Here is a 22,874-nt window from a genome sequence, read left to right on the forward strand (position 1 = left end):
CCGATTCAAAACATGAACAGATTCACGGAGTAATCAGAAAAGTTTAGCATGAATCTGGACATTAGATTTAAGATTTAACTTTTAAGCTTATCAGATATCACTTGTTAGAAGCTCCTTACCGTTTGAAGAAATCTCTTCTCAATCTGCTGTCCTCTTCTGCTTGCATCTTTTTTTTTTCATCTAACACTGACGTTATTCCATGTTAATTATTTTTCTCCGTGAAAAACACAGCAACTCATCTTATCCCGGGGTGCCAGGAAGTCGAGCTCCGGATCTCAACGGAAAACTTTTCAAACTGATTTCAGGTTGATGTTTGAAACAGGTTCTCCTCTGTGACGTGCCAGTCGGAACGAATCTGCGTAACCATGGTTACAGGGGGACGCTTTGGAGCTCTGCTGCTCAGCAGCAAAATATTTCAGATCAATATGTAAATACTCCAACTCTAAAACCAAGTAAAATAAATATGCTGCATATGTGTATAGTGCACCGCGAACGCGTTCAATTTCTGGAAGAGGCTGTAAAACGGAGTTAAAAGGTGACCGATGGCAGCCATACTGAGGTGAGTTGTTGAGGATATGTCGAGCTGTCGATAAGCACGGCTGTTTTTGTGCTCTTATATACTGTTAGCCTGTTTTGCTGGCGTTAGTGAAGCTGTTTTCAACTGGATGTAACATTGTTGAACTCTGATGATTAATGAATAAACTCTCGATGTGACGATGTGAGCATGTAATTGTAACCCTGTGTTCATTTAGTCGTTTGATACCGTTTAATATCCAGTACATCTATTGGGTGTTTTATAACATGCCCTGGAATCATTTTAAGTTTTACAATGCCGGTGATTTACGACTCTTTCGCGACAGTCAACTGTGGCGTAAACTCTGGCGGGTCTCAGAGCTAGCTTATGTGAGCCAGCAGTGACATCTATACACGCAGTAGCCTTAAAATACTGATTATTTATTCTCCTGCTAGGTAAGAATTTGTGTTTTATACGTTTATTGTCACATTGTGCGCCATGTTATTGTTTCGGTGAAATGAATTTCTACAATGGCGGACTTAGACAAAATAGTGTTACTGTTAATTTGACTCTCTGCAGTGTTTAAATGCTTACATATACACACACAGTTACTGTCCCTCCACACGTAGGACTCAGTTCTGCTTCTATGCCCCATCTTTGTTTACTCTTTCCCACCCAACAAGTGCATAAATAAGATGTTAAAAACGTCATCATCATATCAAACATGATAGATTTGGGGGGAGTTTGTTTGGCACATGCTGACTGCATTCTAATTATAACCAGAAGAGGAGGCGAGAGCAGATGTAGCAGGTTGAAAAAGCTACATGTTTATTTTTGTAAGAAAACCAATTACCCCCTTATTTTTTGTTTATTATTGTGACTTATTTTGACATTGTTATGTGTTGCCAGACCATGGTTATATTTCATTATGCCAGTAGATGGTGCTCTTGCATTGCTGTGGAACTACCAGAGAGACTCTAGCTATAGGCTCTGTGCATGCGCAGCTCAGAAATAAATGAGCTCCGGCCTGAGCAAGACGCTAACTTCGGTGTCCTCTCTATTAATCCACAGGTACTGACAAACAAACTTTTATGTTACCGAACTGGTTCTAAATGTCATGTAAGTTGAGTAACAACTGTTCGGCTATATTTTGAGATGAGAGTGATGATGTTGTTTTGTGGTATTTTGTTGTAATGAGTATTAGTGTATCATCGGCATAATGCTATAATGCTACATAGCACTATAAGTATATGCTATGACAGTCGCAACCTGCGGCTTCAGAAAATGTGTTGTAGTGTTTGTTTTAGTGTTAGCCAAGCAGTACTGAGTACATGTATTAAGGGGAAAGCTTTTCGTTGGTGAAACAACGTTTGCAGTCGTCTGCCGCCATGTTGTGTTGCGTTCAGGGGACGCCATGTTCAAAAGTAATAGCGTATATGGCGCGAATGTGGGGAAAGGTTGTGTGAATGTGAGATGGGTTATTTTGGTGTGTTGTTATGCTTTAACCGTGAGTGTTTTGTTTAAGTTGTGAGTATGTAAAGTCATTTTGAATTAGTTTGTATTTATTTTGCTTTTGAGAGAATGCTTTTTGTAACTTTATTTTTGTTTATGAACTCTGTTATTTTATGGGAAGAATGCATTTGTATTGTGTATATGTTGCAGAAATAAATGAGCTCCGGCCTGAGCAAGACGCTAACTTCGGTGTCCTCTCTATTAATCCACAGTTTGCTCATATTTGGCTACGCAGTGCTCTCTAGCCTGTGTGCCGCTTGCTGCCGGTCCAGATTCCCCTAGGTCTGGTGCCGGTAACACAGAGAACGAGAGTGCAGCAGTTTGGTGGAAGGAACAGGAAAGATGAAGAAGAGGTGAGCATCCAAAAGACGAGCAAGAGGACAGTTTCAAAGCAGACATTATGGCACAATAAAAGCTGTAAGAGCAGAGATTCATTCATATCTTTACTATTTTTCTTTAGCTTTTACTCCCGCTGCTTACAATAAATCCGAGATAAAGAACAAACAAGAACAACTCACATGGCATTGATTGTTTAGTTCAGTGTCACTCTGTGATTGTTTGACATTTCATATAAATGTGACTCTAAAATATAGTCAATAATATTAAAAAGCTGCTGTTACTGAGTGAAACTTGAAGGATTATGATAAACTTCAGTTCTTACTGAATCTGTAACATTGCTTTTTTTAAAATTGTTAAATGACTTTTGTGTCACTGTGCACAGTGAAAAGCTCACCTGATGTAGTGGTGAGGCCATGTTCACCACTAGATGGAGACAACCTGGCACAGGTATTTTCTATACACTAAATTTCACACTGAAAAGCCTTGGTGGGAATTTTTGTTTCATAGAAAGTAAAGGAAAACATGTCTTGAGGTCTTTTTCCAGTGTTTTCAAAATCATTAGCTTACAGCTTTAAGTGTTTAAGGTATGTGCTAACTAAAAATAAAGACAAGATGATAGTTTGTTAAATTTTAATGAAATTTGCAGATTGTTTCGGTGAAGTTTAATAAACTCCTTGCTATCTAAAATATAACAGGACACCGGAGTAAATTCTCGAGCATCTCACACTTCTGATAATCAGCTGTCTGCTTGACGTTTATTCAGCTGTGTAAAAACTATAACTTTAATCTCAGCCAAACCGATTTACTCAGGAACAAATAAAATATTAAAGAAGCCAAACGATGACATTTTTAAGTTATCTAAATGACTTATATATCATGTTTAACCTGAGTAGCGAAAGACGGCGGTGGGTTTGAAAACGATTTGCCGGGAGTCCGGTGTTCTCACGGCTCTAGTGAGCATTGCCCCCGGCTAGCTATCGAGCTAGTGGGTAACAGACGTCTCCGAAAACGTCGGAGCGCTTTTGAAAATATGTGGTGTCTTGATAAACTGAGCAGATATTTGAGGTTTACACAGCTACATTCTCGCCTGAAAATATGTTAAACGTTTATTTTGTGACCCAGAAAGAATAATAACAGTAATATTAAAACTAACTAGCTGCCGCCATTGTTGGAAACTGAGCTGGGCTGCGCTATGAATTCTGGGACAGAGCTACTTCTTCTTCTTCGGGGTTTAACGGCAGCTGGCATCCTTGTACATGCAGTGCTGCCATCTTCTGTTTCAGTCCGTTATTACACTCTTAAATCCTACTACTTATTCCTGCGTCTTTTGGGATCTTACAAAGCTTCAAACGACACGTCGACTATTAAATCAGTCGTCGACGATTTTGATAGTCGACGTAATCGTGACTAGTCGACTACTCGTGGCAGCCCTACTCTGCAGAGCTCCAAACCTGCTCTGCCACAGACAGAAGCATCAAAAATGTGCGCTGGGAGCTTCGTGGCATGGATTTCTACAGCCAAGCAAATCTATATGTGTGTGGCCAAGAACCTTAGTCCATGTAGGGCATCTTAGCACAGTTTACTTGTGTCAGCTAGTGGGAGGGCAGAGAGCGCAGCCTTTACATTGTTTTATTGTAGAGTGACAGGAACTGCCTATGAGCTTCTAATCAAGCAGAAGTGTTGACGGAAAATCTATCAAAGGAAATACATTGATGAAAATCAAAGAAGAGAAATATTTATGTGATGTTCCATTTTCCTGAGAGCTGATTGGCTGTGATGACTCCTTCAAGTACTACATGCTACTTTGTCCTGCTAGTTAAGCCTGCTGTCTGTTCTCAGGCCTCCTCCTGTTTCACTGCCATATATCCATCACCAGAGGGCTCCACTGACCTGCCTGCTGACATCAGAGCACACCCCTGTGTCATGTGACCTGGCAGGAGTAGCAAAGCTGGACTCAGACCTGGCCCAGGCAAGTTCAAAGGCAGCTGTGGTAGAGAGAGTATATGGGCTCAAATTGTGGTCATAAATATTTTGTACTTGTAAAGCAGGATTTGTGTGTGTATGGGATCAGAACGATGCCACCTTGAAATGAAACCGAAAAAAATATTGAAACTGAAAAAAATGTACAACGCGGCTGCGGTCACGGACAAACTTGCATGTGTCTGTTCGGCAATGGCAGATGCTGAGAGGTCCAGCGTTTACATTACCGGCTATTTCAAAGTGACAGCCTGAGGTGTTCTTCAGTAAATTGGACTACCAGACAGGAGGACCTGAGGCCCCACCGTATTATTTTCGGTAAGTTAAATGTGTGTGTAAGCTAATCCGTAACTTGGGTCCTTAGGTGAGCACTCGGCTGTCGGGGAAACTTGTTTTGTAAAGTTCGTTTAGCTAACCCGTGCAGGTGAATGAATTTACCCTGACTAAAGAAATCAAGAGAAACGCACCGGGCTGCTCAGTGACTAACCACGGTTACTGTACTTTTATTATGAGTATTATACTGTAAGAGCAACAGGCTGGACTCTGCTTCTGCTCCTGTGCAGAGCTGATTATTAAATATGTGCAAACAGCAGCATGTTTTCTGTCGCTTTCCACATGTGGAAGGACATTAACGCCAACTTTTAAAAACCTGGCACTTCAGTAACCCCTCATTAGTCAATAGCTACGGATTAAATAGCAAAGCCCGATACTTATGTACTGAAACCAACTACTTCCGCTTGGCAGCTTAAGTTAAAATGTTAATTTTTTCCTCTGATTATTTTTTTAGCACTGACTCTGTATATTTTTTGTTTGTTGCAAACATTCAGGTTAAAAAACTGTCCGAATTATATTTAATGAGGTATGTTCACAAAGTCACATGTGCAGTACTCTGTACAGCTTGCATCCTTTAGGACAAATAATTTGAAGCATTAATATTTCTTGTTCAATACTGAGCTGATAACACCTCCGTATTGTCATGGCCCTGGGTCATGTGACCCAGTATTCTGAGTTTCTTGGTGTTTTGTTATTCTTTTTAGTCTAGTTTCATTTCGGTTTATCTAGTTACATTCTGCCATGTTTCATGTCCAAGTTTTCTTTGTTTGTCAAGTTCATGTCATGTCTAATCTCCATGTTTTCTGTTTTACTTTGAAAGTCTGTATTCAATGTCAGTGTATTCAGTTTCACTTCTCCTGTCCTGTCGTTAGGTTCATGTGTGTCAGCTGTGCTCCCATGTGTGGCCACTTCCCCTGATCATCCCTCATGTGTATTTAGTCTCTGTGTTTCATACAGTCTGTGTCGCGTCGTCTGTGTACTTCCCCCCTGGTCAAGTTAAGTGTTTTTCAGGATTCTGTGCAGTTCATGTTTGCCATTTGGTTTATGTTGTTTTTCATGCAGCCGCACGATGAGGTTCCGTGCAGGTCATGTTCATGTCTCTTTCGTCACGCCACTTGGTTCACAGTTTCCATGCATCTGCACAGCATTCTGTTCACAGTGATCATAGTTATGCCTTTCAGTCAGGTTAGTGTTTTTCCAGTTTAGGTTTTTGGTTAGTTGCAGTCTCTGTCCCTGTTATGTTTTGTCTACTCCCTTCTGCATCAGCCCAAATAAAGGCTCGCTTTCAGTTTAAGTTCACTCCCGTCTCCTCGCCTGTGTTCGCGCCTGGGTCCACCACACACACTCTCCACACGGTCTGCCCCCGCTGGCCGTGTCACGTATGTTGTGACCAGGATGCAGCAGCAGACTGAACCTCGACTGAAACCTGCTCCATCATCTCATCTTTGCAGATGTCCATTTATAAAGCATCAACAACTCAAAGGTAAGCATGATATTAGAAAATGTGTTAGTATATAAGGCCTTTAAAACAAATAAAAATAAACAGCTGTCGGCAGAACTGTAGGACTGAACAACTTCAGATTCCGAGTGTGTGAGGACAGAGAAGGATCAGCTCTATTTCAGATTTGAGAGATAAACTTTATATTTCAATTTGTGATGAGTTTACAGGACGGCTCCTGTAAACTCTTTGTGATTACAGGAGCCGTCCTCAGATTCAGACCTCAGCACCACCCAGTGACAGCAGACAGATCATCCTATATCTTCAATCTTTGTAGTAACATCAAATTAACTGAAGAAAACAGTACAAAGGTTAAAGTACCACATGTGCTGTCAGTGAAAGCTGCAGCTGTTTTATTGATAAATTTAAAGACAAAGTCAAAAGGATTAATCACCCATGTAACTGTGTCACTATACATCAGCATTAACAGGACCTCAGTTTGGTGTTTCAGGAAACTGCTGATCTCAGACCTGCACAACTTCTGTTTTAAACACTGAATGTACTCGGCTACATGAAGAGCACGTGATGTTTTCTCTGACACAGTTAGAGAAAACTAACCCTTGTTACTTGTATTTGAACTAAAAACTTGTGATCTGGAATTCTTTCACTGTTTTTGACAATAGTGTTATTTATCATAAAGTAATTCAGAGTCATTCATACCAGAGTAACCAGAGAGCACAACATATATTTAACTTTCTACAGGACTTAAAGCTATGATATTATGTTATGTTATATTATATGTTGATATGTTATATTATATTATGATATTAAGTCCAGACCCTCTGAGGATTATCTGAGTACTTCTAACACTTGAGGGAAGATGAACAACTTTAATAATAGACCAACGGTCTGTTTCGGCTTATTATTAAAGTTGTTCATCTTCTCTCAAGTGTTGCTGGAGTTCCTGCTTTGTGAATTCTTTTATCCTCTCCATGCACCTTGGAAGCAGGTGAAGTTGTGCCAGAAATTTTTTTTTTTTTGCTACTTCTAACATTACACAAAGCAAAGGTCTCCATCAGTGTTCATGAAATGCTGGGTTCATCCTTCTTGTAAGGGAGCTGCTGGTGAAGATCACGAGCCCTGCTTCATCCCGGCGATGAGTTTCAGTCTTCCTGGTGTTTCTGAAATGATGCCTCTCACTGTGGGTCAACAGAACATCTGGCACAGGACAGCTGTAATGAAATAAATTGAAAAAGTTTTGAAAAAAAATCTTGGAAATGCCCTATATGTGAGAAGCAGATTTTGTAGATGACTAACAAGATAACTAAAAGTATAATTTTCACCATACAATTACTATCTTGTCATCTGCTGCACTGTCTGTTTTGGGCTCTGGGCGTGTCCTTCCCAGCGCTCATGAGACTGCTTTGCTGCACTGTGGTATGAGGTGCTAACCTGTTGACAGTGTTAATTTTAAAATGTATTCCACCAAAGATTATAGAAGTAACATATTCTGAATACTTTACAACTACATGAATGAACTATTGCTGTGTGATTTATTACTATTACTGAAGGTTACTCTCCATACCAACACCAACTAGATGTTTAAATCTTAATATAAATGAGTAACAGTAGGTGCACATCAGGTAAGGCTGCACTTTTTGCAGCAATCTCGTATATAAAACAGGTCCGCGGCTCCGAACCGTAGTAAAGGGACCTCTGGCTAATACGTCGGGGTCTTTTTTTTTTTTTTTCCTGGATCACCTGTTGAGAAAGAAAAAAGAAAACAAGCAGAAGAAGACTAGAGCAATAAAATAAACAACACCATGATGATCTATGGGAATATAACAGTAAATACTAAATGTTAAACATTATTGTGCAGCACGTAAGATCGACAGCGCACAGTGTGCTTTAAGGTAGGAGCCAAAAAGGAGCAGAGCAGTGGCGTTAAGGACGTCCTCGCCGTACCTGGGTCCATCAGGTCCTCCAGACGCGTGAGCAGTTTGGTGAGTTTCACCATTTGCTCCAGGAGCTGCGCCTGGATGACGGCCGATTCCAGCAATACCACCGTCTTTCACTCGCTCAGTTTGAGGACCTGCTGTCCCGCGTTGGTCCCAGCATTGCCCGCCTAGACACCAACTACAGATGCTCAATCCCACCTGCAGAGCGCCTTTCCATCTGCCTGAGGTTAGTAAAAGTGTTTAATACGGTAGTCCTTTATTGATACCTGTGCTAACATGGATGTGCTATGCTATCAATGAATGCTGTCGGTGTTTACTGATAGCAAACTGTGGTACGGAGAAGACTGTTTAAAATATTTCTAGTGATACTCAGAAGGTCTCATCAAGTCCCAATTTAATTCGATTTATGCCGTTATCAGTGTTTGAATGATAGCATGGCTGTGGTGTCATATCAATGTATGCTCCCGCTGTTTGCTGATATCAAACTGTGGTATGAGGACCACTGTGGGTTAATCTTTGTAGTGATACTCACTCCTTTCTTTTTATTTAGACCTGGTTTAATTCTGGGATAGTTGAATATTTGTATATAATCCCAGCAGACTGTTTTAGATTATGTCTAATATATATCATGTAATTATCCTTGTAATTACAAAAGGTTTTATGTAAGATTTATGTTTTGTAATTTAAATCTGACATCACAAAAGTATTTTAGAATTTGAATAATGAATTTGTAACTGCAGCATTTTGTCCAGGTTCCTTGCCACCGAGGACTCCTTCAGGACCATCGCATTCAGTTTTCGAGTTGGCGTGTCCTTGGTGAGCCAGATCACCCCCCAGGTAGCGACGTCCATCTGGGACTGTCTAGTGGACGACTTCATGGCTGTGCCTTCAACTGAAGACTGGCGGTCCATTGCAGAGGGATTCCAGGAGCGCTGGAACTTCCCTCTCTCCCTCACAGTAGAGGTTGTATCTGCGCTCCATGGAGCTCCGTCCTGAAATTGCGGAGAAGTGTGTGAAGGCAACGTGTGTTCTCCACAATTTTCTGTGCTGTTTGGACAAGAGAGGGGCTGTGATGTGGCACCGGCTGTGAGGGGTGTGGCACCGGCTGTGAGGGGTGTGGCACCGGCTGTGAGGGGTGTGGCACCGGCTGTGGTGGAGCCGTTGCAAGGCCTGGGTTGTGTAGCAGCAAACAACTCCTCCAGAGAGGCTGTCCTGGTGGGGGAGAAGTTCATGGCCCACTTCTCAGCGGAGGGAGCCGTGTCTTGGCAACCAAAGGAGTAGCCTGTTTGAAGTCTGAGTGACTTCCCCACAACGGCTCTTTTAAGAGCCACCCATAAACCTCTAAAGAGTGTTCCTGTCTTTTTTAAATTTTTCTTAATAAATGGAGCTCTACTCCAAAATAAACTAACCTCTTTTTACTCTCTTAAATAACTTGTCTTCACTATGTTCCTATATACAGTGTGATGTAAAAGTTTGGGCAACCTTATTAATAGTCATTATTTTCCTGTATGAATCGCTGTTACAGTAAAAAATGTCACTTGCATATATCATATAGGAGACATACACATTGATATACACTAAATATTCATTTCATTTCTCTTTTTTTGTGTTGCCAATTTTTCACGGGACACGCAATCGTGTTCTCTGATTGGATAGTTAAATTTGGCCAATGTCATGTCAATCACAATCAGATGAGAGGAAGAAAAATAGGGTCAAAATTTGTACTTGTAACTTGAAAGTTTAGTGCAGACTTTCACACGTATTTTTTGGATAAGTCCACACACAAATCTTTTTTTACACACACAAATCCTGATTTACAAGTACAAAACTGATTTACAAGTAGGGCTGCCACAAACGATTATTTTGATAGTCGACTAGTCACCGATTAATTTTGCGATTAGTCGACTAATCAGATCATCATCCATTGGACGTAAAACTACAGCTTATTGCACCAGCAGCATCTGCTCTTATATAACTATCATTAGCTTACAGCTTTAAGTGTTTAAGGTGCTAACTAAAAATAAAGACAAGATGATAGTTTATTAAATTTTAATGAAATTTGCAGATTGTTTAGGTGAAGTTTAATAAACTCAGCCGTCTGCTCCTTGATATCTAACATATAACGGGACACCGGAGTAAATTCTGGAGCATCTCACACTTCTGATAATCAGCTGTCTGCCTGACGTTTATTCAGCTGTGTAAAAACTATAACTTTGATCTCAGCCAAACCGATTTACTCAGGAACAAATAAAATACTAAAAAAAGCCAAACAATAAAATATTTAAGTTATCTAAGTGACTTATATATGTTTAACCTGAGAAGCGAAAGACGGAGGTGGGTTTGAAGCCGGGAGTCCGGTGTTCTCACGGCTCTAGTGAGCCTTGCCCCGGCTAGCTATCGAGCTAGTGGGTAACAGACGTCTCTGAAAACGTCGGAGCGCTTTTGAAAATATGTGGTGTCTTGATAAACTGAGCAGATATTTGAGGTTTACACAGATGCATTCTCGCCTGAAAATATGTTAAACGTTTATTTTGTGGCCCAGAAAGAATAATAAGAGTAACATTAAAACTAACTAGCTGCCGCCATTGTTGGAAACTGAGCTGGGCTGCGCTATGAATTCTGGGACAGAGCTACTTCTTCTTCTTCGGGGTTTAACGGCAGCTGGCATCCTTGTACATGCAGTGCTGCCATCTTCTGTTTCAGTCCGTTATTACACTCTTAAATCCTACTACTTATTCCTGCGTCTTTTGTGATCTTACAAAGCTTCAAACGATGCGTCGACTATTAAATTAGTCGTTGACGATTTTGATAGTCGACGTAATCGTGACTAGTCGACTAATCGTGGCAGCCCTATTTACAAGTACAAAATATTTATGACCACAATTGAGCCCATAGTAGTAAAGCACTGGAAGGATGAGGTGGAAACAGGAAGTGTGTAGATTCAGTGGACTTGGCATCCTCCATCTGCCTCCATGCTCTCTTTACTGGTCTTCTAAAAACTTCTCCTGTAGCTGTTTAAATGTTTAGGATAGCATTTAGAATTCAACGTTTGTCATTACACATGTCTAAATACAGGGTAACAAAATACAGTTTGCATCTAATCAGTAAGTGCAATAAGAGCAGATTATGTATAAGTTCAGTAGAGAGCAGATATACAGATGCACTGTTGTATACATATGTACAGATATACAGATGGTGTAGCATACAGATGTTCTGAATTGCTGTACAGATGGGCAGCTATACAGGTGTACTGTGAACAAATATACAGATGTGCTACATATATGCAGATGTATCGGTGTGAGGTAAACAGATCTACAGAGTTCTATGAATATATCTACAGCAGTGGAAGCGTAGCTCTCTGAACAGACTGTAACAGTGAACAGTGTAGGCACTATAACAGACTCTGTCAGTGTCGTAAAACTATAGCAGTAACCAATGTGAGCATGTGGTGAATGTTGAGAATGAAATGATCATGGTCACTGGGAGGAGGAGTGTAGAAGGGATCAGTGAGTGTGGATGGAAAGGCTCAGCGGGGGCTGAGTTCAGTAGGGTGACAGCTGTGGGGGAGGAGCTGTTCCTAAACCTGCTGGTTTTAGTCTGAAGGCTCCTGTAGCACCTTCTGGGGGGGAGGAGCTGGAGGAGTTTATTGGCAGGATGAGAGGAGTCCCTGAGAATGATGCGTGCTCGGCATAGACATCTCTTCTTGTGGACATCCTCAATGGCAGGAAGTGGAGTCCCTGTGGTGAAAACTGCCCAACCCGCTGCAGTGCCTTGTGGCCAGCAACAGTTCCCATACCAGAGTGTGACACAGTTGGTCAGGATGCTCTCTATCACATAGTGGTAGAAGTTAACCAGTATGTCAGTAGACAGGTGGTTCTTCTTCAGTGTCCTCAAGAAAAAAAGGCGCTGATGGGCCTTCTTGACCAGGCTGGAGGTGTCAGTTGACCAGGACAGATTCTCAGAGATGTGGATCCCCAAGAACTTGAAGCTGGAGACCCATTCAACAGCTGTGCCATTTATGTAGATGGGGACATGGGGGTCTCTGTTCTCCCTCCTGAAGTCCACAATGAGCTCTTTGGTTTTGCTGGTATTCAGGAGCAGGTTATTGTCAGCACCACACAGCTAGGTGCTTTACTCTTCCCTGTAGCAGACTCATCATTGCCTCTGATGAGACAGTCACCGCGGTGTCATCTGCAGACTGGATGATGGAGTTGGATCCGGACCGAGGTCTGCAGTCATAGAGGAACGGGCTCAGCACACAGCCCTGTGGAGTGCCAGTGTTGAGTGTGATGGTGGTAGAGCAGTTATGGCCTGACCTTACATGCCAGGGTCTGTTGGTCAGAAAGTCCATGATCCAGGTACAGATAATAATAATAATAATAATGGATTGCATTTATATAGCGTCTTGCCCAAGGACACAACGACCAGGGGGATCAAACCGACAACCTTCCGGTTATAGATGAGCTTCCCAATCCCCTGAACCACGGTCGCCTGGAGTTGCTGAGTCCAAAATCCACAAGTTTGGTGATCAGCTTAGAGGGAATGACTGTACTGAATGCTGAGCTGAAGTCAACAAACAGCATTCTTACATAAGTAGTGCATAAATATCTGAGTACACGTTGCAAGAAACTGCATTCCCAGATCACATCCAGTGTGTGCTGGAAAATTTGCAACGATTCTACAAAAATGTTCCACGTGGTGGGTTTTTTTTCTTCCTACTGGTGATGATCCAGTGGAGCTCCAGTCACTCCAGGCTCCCTTGTGGTTCCACAAAACAAACAAACTCGTGCATCCATGACTGATCCTGCTGCTTCACTTCTGTATGAATTGATCTTTTCATCACGGTTCACTTTGGACAAGCAGGAAACAGAGGTGACGCTGACTTGTGGCTTTGCAGGATGATTCCCTTTTAACAACAAGAGCATGCACACAGTTTGTTTTAGGCCACCATGAATAGCTCACATTGTAAATCACAAAGAGCCAGTATATTATACTGCAGCTTCCACTCACTGTGACAGGATGGCTCGTAGGAGGTGATTACACTCTGCTTCATTTGGTTCCAGTTCAGATTAAGGGACAACACATGAAAAGACAGAAACTGGAAACAAATGTTAGAAAAATATTTACTGTTAGAAAACATTCAGTGAAAACAAAATTGATTTTTCTGTTTGGCTTCAAATCTGAGTCTCCAAAAGCCAGTCAGACAGTACAGGGAGTGCAGAATTATTAGGCAAGTTGTATTTTTGAGGAATAATTTTATTATTGAACAACAACCATGTTCTCAATGAACCCAAAAAACTCATTAATATCAAAGCTGAATGTTTTTGGATGTAGTTTTCAGTTTGTTTTTAGTTTTAGCTATTTTAGGGGGATATCTGTGTGTGCAGGTGACTATTACGGTGCATAATTATTAGGCAACTTAACAAAAAACAAATATATACCCATTTCAATTATTTATTTTTACCAGTGAAACCAATATAACATCTCCACATTCACAAATATACATTTCTGACATTCAAAAACAAAGCAAAAACAAATCAGCGACCAATATAGCCACCTTTCTTTGCAAGGACACTCAAAAGCCTGCCATCCATGGATTCTGTCAGTGTTTTGATCTGTTCACCATCAACATTGCGTGCAGCAGCAACCACAGCCTCCCAGACACTGTTCAGAGAGGTGTACTGTTTTCCCTCCTTGTAAATCTCACATTTGATGATGGACCACAGGTTCTCAGTGGGGTCCAGATCAGGTGAACAAGGAGGCCATGTCATTAGTTTTTCTTCTTTTATACCCTTTCTTGCCAGCCACGCTGTGGAGTACTTGGACGCGTGTGATGGAGCATTGTCCTGCATGAAAATCATGTTTTTCTTGAAGGATGCAGACTTCTTCCTGTACCACTGCTTGAAGAAGGTGTCTTCCAGAAACTGGCAGTAGGACTGGGAGTTGAGCTTGACTCCATCCTCAACCCGAAAAGGCCCCACAAGCTCATCTTTGATGATACCAGCCCAAACCAGTACTCCACCTCCACCTTGCTGGCGTCTGAGTCGGACTGGAGCTCTCTGCCCTTTACCAATCCAGCCACGGGCCCATCCATCTGGCCCATCAAGACTCTCATTTCATCAGTCCATAAAACCTTAGAAAAATCAGTCTTGAGATATTTCTTGGCCCAGTCTTGACGTTTCAGCTTGTGTGTCTTGTTCAGTGGTGGTCGTCTTTCAGCCTTTCTTACCTTGGCCATGTCTCTGAGTATTGCACACCTTGTGCTTTTGGGCACTCCAGTGATGTTGCAGCTCTGAAATATGGCCAAACTGGTGGCAAGTGGCATCTTGGCAGCTGCACGCTTGACTTTTCTCAGTTCATGGGCAGTTATTTTGTGCCTTGGTTTTTCCACACGCTTCTTGCGACCCTGTTGACTATTTTGAATGAAACGCTTGATTGTTCGATGATCACGCTTCAGAAGCTTTGCAATTTTGAGACTGCTGCATCCCTCTGCAAGATATCTCACTATTTTTGACTTTTCTGAGCCTGTCAAGTCCTTCTTTTGACCCATTTTGCCAAAGGAAAGGAAGTTGCCTAATAATTATGCACACCTGATATAGGGTGTTGATGTCATTAGACCACACCCCTTCTCATTACAGAGATGCACATCACCTAATATGCTTAATTGGTAGTAGGCTTTCAAGCCTATACAGCTTGGAGTAAGACAACATGCATGAAGAGAATGATGTGGACAAAATACTCATTTGCCTCATAATTCTGCACTCCCTGTAGAGTTGGTATAAACAGAGAGAGGAGATGAAGCTTTTTTTTTAGACAGAGGAAGGAAAATATTTAGATTCACTTAAAAGGATAATTCTCTATTTTTAGCACTTTCCACTTTCACTTTCTTGCCATTGAACCATAATTAGCTTTAATTTCACTTCAAATACACGAACACAAAGTAAAAGTGTGATTCTGCCAAAGGTAAAACCTAAAATGTAGCATTTTGAAAGAGTTCAGAGAGTTCAGATATTTGCTGGTCACTGCATTTTTGTGCGTGCAGAATTGCTAGTTTGTTGCAGAGCATGGTTCGAGGTTTTGGAGAAGCGAGGGGAGACAGCCACCGGAAGACACCTGGCGCGGAGGCGAATAAGATGCTCTTTTGAACTTTTTAAAAATCGTTAATGAAACTTTTTTGGTTGTGAAACCTACGTATCTATTGTATCTGTTTGACGTTGAAGGGGCGTCATTAAATTTAAGCCCTAATGGTATAAAACATCTGCTTGTGCATTGTTAGTTAGAGATCGATGCTGTCTGCGTACAGCGGTCGTCTCTCCACGCGTGTCATTAAAATCATCGTTTGACTTCACCCGGCCGGATCAGTGTTGTTATTTTTTGGATTACCTCCTGTATCCCTCCTTGATATTTGAACCCTAACACTGCTGTATATGTGCTGGATTATTTGGACTACATTGCATTGTACAGTTAAACTATGATTGTATCTGTGGGGCTTAAAAACAATGACATGTGTGCACACACTCACAGTGGATTCATTTTCACTTCTTTAGGGCTGGTCTGGAGACATTAACTGGCTCTAGATGACAGAAAGCGCTGCAAGGGCAGAAAAAACAGTATTAATCCCTTTTTGGTGCACATTATGACAGCTGGGATTCATGTATTGTGCATATTATGTGTTGAGGTTTTCTCTTTGTGACTGAGGTCCTTACTGGCGGTGAGATTTGTATTGAGCGTGCAGTGCAGAGTGATCAGACACATATGTGCTGTTCCACAAACGGGATGTTTTTATTGTAGTCACTGTAGCAAGTGAGATCATTGAGAAATAAACCAGGAGGGATGGAAGGAAAAGATCAAACAACAGATCTTAAGTCCATGATACAATCTGAATGAAGAGAAAAGGCTCACTGTGTGGAAGGCTGAGATACTCGTCACTTCTGCAGACGAGCAGCAGAGACAGTTCAACAGGCCACAGAGTATTTTCCCAAAAGTCTCGGGGATCATTGAGATGTTTTCTGGAAAAACTGAGAGCAGCCTTTGTTCATTTTGCTCAGCAGGGGTTTCATCTTAGAGTGGGGGAACCCTAAAATCAGCAGTAGTGGCTCTTTACACCAGTGTGTGAATGTGAGAGTGAATGAATAGTGGCATTGTAAAGCGCTTTGGGTGCCTTGAAAAGCGCTATATAAATCCAATCCATTATTATTACACAACTGAAATCAACAAGATGCAAGCAGGTATTTCATGAACTGTCCTGGCTGATTTCCACCCTCTACACTGACAGGACGCTGTTTACACAGTCTTTTTTCTATATTTAAGCATCACCAGCTGAAATTCATATTCATCTCTGTTACACTTGATGTAACAGACCACGAGCACCACAGACATTGTGCATCAGTCACACGCAGTTCTTTACTGTAAACTAACCTGATTATCCTGCACTAATCTGCAGAGGATTTTCATGTGCTCTTTAAATAACAGTTAGTTTGCTTTGCAGCGTGTTTCACAATATGAGAACATGAGGAAATCCATGCAAGCTTTAAATTTGCATCAAGCAGTCCTGAGCAGTCCTTACCTTTAAATATAAGCTCTCCTCTTCCTGTCCTGTATTCTTTCTCCATCTCTGAGTGAAGTTATCTCAAACTCGTTTCTGTCTCTGTGAAATACAGCAGCTTTTAGCTGCAACACACTGTGAAACAAACTGCACAAAAACAGTTTGTGTGTTTGCTGATGTTTGTTAAGCTGTGTTAAGGGTTCAGTATTGAGGAGGAGAGTAAAAACAACCATGGCCCAGAAGAGCTTGGTCAAACAATTGATTTTAATGACCACACGCAGCGTGGTGAGATATACACTGCAAAACATCAGCTGTAGATCTCCGCCCAAAAAGACACTTCAGATTGCTTTTGATTCATCAGGGTTAACGCCCCCTCATGCGTCATCAGATACAATACATGCATACGTCAAATCAAAACCACAATGACTTTTAACACAGTTTGAAAAGAACATCGCCTCGTCTCCATGCCAGGTCCATCTTCTGACTCTCGCTTCTCCAAAACCTCGGGCCATGCTCTGCAACAAACTAGCAATTCTGCACGCACAAAAATGCAGTTGCAAGAAAATATATCTGAACTCTCACCTAGAACATAAGCCTACCTACAGTGTGTGCAGGTGTGTGTGTGTGTGTGGCTCGACCTCACACGAACTTTGTCTTATGAGAAGAAAGGCCAATTCTCATGTGCATAATAACCTAACTGAAACTATATCTGTAATATGTTGAATAAATGTTTTAATCAAGAACCTCTACTAAAAGCTTAATCAAAAGATATAAATGAATAAAAGACAATAATGAATAACCTGGTTATTCAAATAGCATCCAGACAGCTCCTCAAAGTCACTTTCACTTTGACAAGCACGCTCTGCAAAAGCCTGCGCTTCCTGTCTACTTTAACACAGAGTGTACTCAGAGTTAGGCCTTTCTTTTATAATGCAACAGAATCAGCAGATACACATTTAAGATTATAACAAGCATTCAAAAGCATTTAAGATTATAGATTTAACTCAACAGTTTAACGTGGTTATAACTGCACCTGTAATAAAGGCTAATTGGGTACCAATATGTTTAAACATCTGAATACAATATCAATGCTGTAGATTATGTTATTAATGTTATTACTGCAATGGTAATGATGATGACCATGAACCATAGCAGTGAAATAATTTCCCTGATCTCCACAGCTGATAGAAACGTTGCATTTGAAATTACCTGCCACGACATGTTACTCCCTTTATGCTTGATCGTCTTCTGTAGGGCTCATTAGATGCTGAAGTACCGCGGCCACAACTTATGGACACCTGCAGTCGTTCCAGAGCTGTGCCAAAAAATCAAAACCACACAGCGGCCCACTTGGACCCTTTACTATGGCACACGTCATCTCTTTTTATGTGACGTCCCCTGGTGATTATTTTAAATGAAGGCTCGGAGTGACAGAAACAATAACTCCCTGCAAATTTGTTGAACCAAAAGTAACGAGAAAATGTAAGAAGTTTCAAAATAGGGCGGCTGTGGCTCACTGTATGCTGGACCAGTGAAACTCTCCTTTCTGTCAGTGTAAAGATGACATATTTAACTGTTTTTCTACATGATAAAGAAAAAGCTGCTGTGACAAAGACAGAAATCTGTTGGCATGGCTCTTTGTACTTAAATCGTAAGAAATAAACATGTAAGATTACAGAAAAAAGCCCTGACAGCTCATTGCCCAAACTGCACAGTTTTTCCTTTCGTTTTTTAAACTGTAGTTGTCAATAGAAAATTGATTAACCGCATAATCGTTTCGACTGTAGCTGCGTACATAGCCGTGACAAATGATGAGGATGATGACCCCGACCTGTTGGAATGTGAAGACTTTGTGTGATTAATGATGATGTGACAGAAAATGTACAACAAGATGTTACATACTGATATCTCACTTAAAGGTTATACTGACAACAGGAGGGAATGTCAATAGAAAATTGTATTTGTTTAGTCAGTATAAACTTTTAATGATATAAGTTTATTTGTGATAGAATGCTGCATGATGATCTTTTCATTGCTCAGAACTGATTGTTCTTTATGAAACGTGTTCTGATATTCGTATCTGAATCTTTCCACAGCGATAGTAAGAAGTTGAACAAGCAGTTCTGACCTCGCACACACGCACACATGCTCATGTCACTGAACGAATGTATTAATTCCTGTTGTATAAAGAAAGAAGGCAGACGGTGACAGAGCGCGAGTCCATGAATGTCTCCTGTGCGAGCGCTCTGTGACCGTCCTCGCGAGTAAAGACAACTGCAGTGTTTGTGTTTTCTAACTCAGGTGTCTCAGCTGAAGAACTGCGGGGTGATTTTTAAAAATCCCCTGTCAGTAGTCATATAAAACAGATTTCTGTAGTAAAAAGTGAAAAACAAACTTTTCTGTCATTTAATTGTTATTTGCTTGATGTCTTTGTGTAGCATGAATGGCAATAAAGGAGGTTTTTATCACTAGGAAAAGCTGTAAAACTTATAAAAACACAGTTAAAAGTCCAAATTTCATGCTTGTGCTTCTTTGTTGTGAGCAGCAGATCCAACAAGTTAAGAATTATTAACGACTTCAAGCGAGCGTTCAGGCCTGTGAAACTCATTTAGACACTCACAGTGAGCCATGGCTCTGTGGTATGTGCACACATCTCTGCCATTCAAAGACACTTTGTATAACTTGATTTTATGTTATTTTTCAAATGTACATTTTCTTTTTCAACAAAGCAACATTTTATTCAGTGTTTTCATGAAAATAGTATTTTTATGCATTAAGTACTACTTGGGAGAACACACCTGAGGTCTAAGGCCTGGACAAGTTTGAAACAATGGAAAATGGCAGAAAATAAAAACAAGTCTGCACTCAGCTTTGCAGTCTACCATTGAAATGCAGTCAGATGCTGCCCACTTTACGTTTTCACGTTTTCACAGTTGTTTGGTGGTGGCTATGGCGGAGCTGCCACAAGAAGCCAGGTGGATGAGGGAAAGGTGAGGCAGGAGGAGCAGAGGCACGAGGCGGCCGCCGGTCCGAGTGTCAGGTGAACTGAACTTCAGGTAAGAAGTTATGACCTGCAGTCTATGTGGATCAGATATAAACCAAGTTTAGGTGGAGTTTATTTTCGTTGTGCTGACTTTTTACAGTCAGTTACAATAACTCGTACTGCGTACTAGCCAGCATGATGGAGTTTCTACAGCTGGGTGGTGCTATGATGTTACTGATAGTGAACTTTATTTTATTCATAAGGTTAGTTAGTAGAGTTGCCAACCGTCCCCTAAAAAACTGAATTGTCCCGCATTCAGAGAAAATATTACTTGTTTCGTATTGAGGTGAAAAGGAGCACAGTTTGTCCCGGACTTCAGCTACAATGGAAAAAGACACAAAGCTGGATTTATTCTGTGTCTTTAATTCAATTCAATTCAATTCAATTTTATTTATATAGCGCCAAATCACAACAAAAGTCGCCTCAAGGCGCTTCATAGATACAGAGAAAAACCCAACAATCATATGACCCCCTATGAGCAAGCACTTTGGCGACAGTGGGAAGGAAAAACTCCCTTTTAACAGGAAGAAACCTCCGGCAGAACCAGGCTCAGGGAGGGGCGGCCATCTGCTGCGACCGGTTGGGGTGAGAGAAGGAAGACAGGATAAAAGACATGCTGTGGAAGAGAGACAGTCAGCTGTCTCTTCTTCTCTCATTAAATCATGAATCTGATCAATGATCAGCTGATCGGCTTTTCTCTCTTGTTTGTTTATCGCCCACTTTGCGCCAGAAAGAGGAAGCCAGCGGTTGTCGCGCTAAAAAAACAGCAGCACGTTTAAGCTTGATCAGCTGTTGTTGGAATTTATTTAATATTACTTTCTAGTATCAGCTGATGTTTGCTGGAGCCACAGCTGTAAAGCTGCTGGTCATGATGTCGGTTTGGATATGTGGTGAGAAACATGAAGATGAAACCAGGAGATGTCCTTACTGAATCATCAGAGCTGAACAGGTGATGGAGAAACAGGTTTACCTTTTAGGTGACATGAATGAGTTGAAGTTATGAACTGTTTCTGAGAGACAAATAACACCAGGATCCTTTTTTTATGTAGCTGACAGCTGGTAACTGTGCAGGGGCGGGTCTAGCAAAGTGTTGCCAGGGGGCCAGGAAGGGCATTAACAGGGAGAGGGGGGCACAAAGAAATACTTTTCTTTGTTATTCTCATTTAAAATGTCTAGCTTTTATTAAATATCTGAATCTTACAACCAAAGTTTTTATCTGATGTACAACATATAGAAATCATACATATATACCAACAAGACTGTACATCACTGTCACAACAGTGTTTGTTTTCATTCAAAGGCTTTATGGTTTTTCCTATAATACCTGGGGGGCCGGTCTCTAGTCAAAATGCCCGGGCCGATTTTTTTTGTCCCAGTCCAGCCCTGACCCCCAGCCATTAATAACTTGGATATGAAATTATATCGGGGGCCAAATATAATTGTATAAAACAGCCGTGGTTTAGAGGCTGTTTCTACCCAATAAACCATCACACAGACCCACTGTAAGCTTCACACATGTCTCAGTTTATCTGTGTGCAGTTACCTGGAGAGTCAGAAGCTGTTTCCTCTTCCTTGAAACTTGCTCCACTCCGTCTTCATCGCTGTGCTCTGCACTCTGGTTGCTCGCCCCATCATAATGTTCTCAGGTGCTTTTGGCCAGAATTCATAGGACGGACACAGACAGGGTTCATGGATTACTGCCTGTATCATTAAATGAAGGAACGGGCAGAACACATATTAGTGATTCCTGAGATCAGGGACAAAACAGGTTTTAATTTTCTAAAAAATATTTTTTGATTTTTTAAAGACATATTTACATATAATTGTTACACAAAGTTTTGGCTGGCTCACCTTGTTTTGGTACAATCTACCAGGTGTAACAATTTTTAATCATGTTTTTGCTGGAGAAGTGCAAGGTTTTAGTCAACACCATCAGACACAAAGAAATGTAAAAATATATATTTTAAATTAAGTTGTTTCAGCTATTTTGACTATTAGCAGCTTCTCTGTTCTACTGTTTATGCACATATGTTTTCAGAGTTAGGTAGAGTTAGGCAGCACGGTGGCACGGTGGTTAGCACTGTTGCCGCACAGCAAGAAGGTCCTGAGTTCAATTCCAACATCAGGCTGGGGTCTTTCTGTGTGGAGTTTGCATGTTCTCCCCGTGTTTGCGTGGGTTCCCTCCGGGTACTCCGGCTTCCTCCCACCGTCCAAAGACATGCAGCTTGTGGGGATAGGTTAATTGGATAATCCAAATTGTCACTAGGTGTGAATGAATGTGAGTGCGAATGGTTGTCTGTCCTTGTGTGTTGGCCCTGCGACAGACTGGTGACCTGTCCAGGGTGTATCCCGCCTCTCGCCCTATGACAGCTGGGATAGGCTCCAGCGCCCCCCGCGACCCTGAAAAGGATAAGCGGAAGCGAATGGATGGATGGATGGATGGATTTTTAGAGTTACAGTCATACATATTTTCAGAAGCTTGTATTTAATCTCCATAAGAAACAATCATATTTAGCAGCATGAAAATTACATATTTATTTAGAAAATTACGTATTTTTATTGGAAGATCATGAGGGAGGAAAATATATGATTCTTCAAAACAGAAAAATAAACAAAAAATCCATATTATGGAGTTGACAAGTGGTGACACAAGAGTAGAAAGCAAGATATTATTTCTTTCAAAATGACCATTAAACCTTAACAACCTTTGTAATATCACAAGACACATCATAACAATTCTGTTTTTGCACATGTCAAGTTCTACATCTTAATAGTTCACCAGCAAGTAGCTGCCTACTACTCCTTGATTCCTAAAGTACTCTGTGGTTGTGTGTTTAGACCCTGCTGGACTTTCTCTCCTTTTGACTCTCTGTGCTTGTTTCCAAAACCTTGTCTTCTGACTTTTTTCTCTTCCTTTCAGATCACTGATGTTCTTTATTTTTCCCTCTTTCACTCTATTTCTCCATCTTTCCCTTTGTGAGAAACTCAGGCTGGCTGTTAATTTTTTCTCTACTTATTTTTTGATCATCCCTGTTCCTTCTCTTTTGTTCCTCTACTGACAGCTTCCCCTTTGCTATTCTAGCCTGAAATGTACCATTTTGTAATTGCTATAATTTTTCTGAAGCATATGCATTTACACAGATTAAGGATGAATATTCACAACACAAATATGTATTAAGCAACAGAAATGCTATCCGGTCTTTAAGTCTGATGTC

The 22,874-nt window shown here is 41.1% G+C and overlaps 2 long non-coding RNA genes across 9 annotated transcripts; one reads left to right on the plus strand and one right to left on the minus strand.

Moving 5' to 3' along the window:
- The first annotated feature begins 252 nt into the window (after positions 1-252).
- Positions 253-9,644, plus strand: LOC146382151 (uncharacterized). 8 transcript variants are annotated; one of them, XR_014801214.1, is made up of 9 exons: positions 253-969; positions 1,586-1,633; positions 2,239-2,379; positions 2,748-2,812; positions 4,205-4,334; positions 4,545-4,660; positions 5,738-6,158; positions 6,375-8,297; positions 8,812-9,644. It is a non-coding gene; the product is annotated as an uncharacterized LOC146382151 (long non-coding RNA). The 8 variants fall into 8 exon arrangements; XR_014801212.1 differs by having other exon boundaries at positions 8,824-9,644; XR_014801213.1 differs by having other exon boundaries at positions 262-969; positions 2,239-2,443; positions 6,375-9,644.
- Positions 9,645-9,766: 122 nt separating this feature from the next.
- On the minus strand, positions 9,767-21,292 carry LOC146382152 (uncharacterized). Its single transcript, XR_014801221.1, has 4 exons — positions 21,203-21,292; positions 17,826-17,931; positions 13,082-13,169; positions 9,767-12,977 (listed from the first exon to the last, which is right to left on the minus strand). It is a non-coding gene; the product is annotated as an uncharacterized LOC146382152 (long non-coding RNA).
- Between the last annotated feature and the right edge of the window lie 1,582 nt (positions 21,293-22,874).

The sequence above is a fragment of the Perissodus microlepis genome, chromosome 8 (genome assembly GCF_051167445.1).
Source record: "Perissodus microlepis isolate ML-2025 ecotype Zambia chromosome 8, ASM5116744v1, whole genome shotgun sequence".
NCBI classification, from domain to species: domain Eukaryota; kingdom Metazoa; phylum Chordata; class Actinopteri; order Cichliformes; family Cichlidae; genus Perissodus; species Perissodus microlepis.